Source organism: Talpa europaea, assembly GCF_964194135.1.
Source record: "Talpa europaea genome assembly, chromosome: 15".
Lineage (NCBI taxonomy): Eukaryota > Metazoa > Chordata > Mammalia > Eulipotyphla > Talpidae > Talpa > Talpa europaea.
Genome location: NC_140083.1, coordinates 24,499,278 through 24,500,166, shown reverse-complemented (window position 1 = coordinate 24,500,166; position 889 = coordinate 24,499,278).

Here is an 889-nt window from a genome sequence, read left to right as displayed (position 1 = left end):
AACATTCTTTAACTTAAATTAAAAATATTTAAATTAAGAGAGTGTGTGGACTTTCAAGGAGTAGCCATTCATAGGAGAAAGCCAAAGATTGATAAAAAAGATTAGAATTAAAAATCAAATTGATTCCATGGAATTTTAAAAAAAGTTTATTCTAGATTTACTACAACAGGTGATACATCAAATGGGTACAAGGGATTAAGAAGAGTTTACGAATACCTAACCAAGTGAACAGCATGATTCTGTATCTCTTATAATATCTCTTATAAATAAGTGATGTACTCACAAGAGTGTGTTTTGAGTTATTTTCCTTTTAATTGTAATGTTTTTTGTTTAGTCATGTGTGTTTTCTTAATGAGACTGTTCACTGATAACATGTGCTTTGAAGGCTATTAAATATAATTAGCATTAATCAATATTATAGCTTGTCCTGAAATTGATTTTATAGTAACTTGACTTGAATAAAGTCAAAGGAACTCACCTCTTTGAGCTTTCACTTTTCCTTTTTCCTCTCTCTCTCTCTCTCTCTCTCTCTCTCTCTCTCCCCCCTCTTCTTCCCCTCCCCCTCCCTACCTCCCTTCCTTTTTTTTTTAAGTTTTCTTTTTTTTTTTTTTTATTATAGAGGCATGTTTTACTATTTATTTATTTGTTTGTTTGTTTGTTTATACATGCACTGGGTACAGCCAGAAGCGCGGGAGGGTGAGAGAATTCACCAGAGCCAGAGCGGGGAGCAGAGCAGACAGAAGGACCGAAGTACACTGCTGAGGGGAGCAGTGGGTGGCAGGAGAGGTCTGCGCTGCTGAGGGGAGCAGTGGGTGGCAGGAGAGGTCTGCGCGCCATGTAGGACCCTCCTCTGGTGGCCAGGGAGCAGCCGGGGATCGAACTGGCGCTG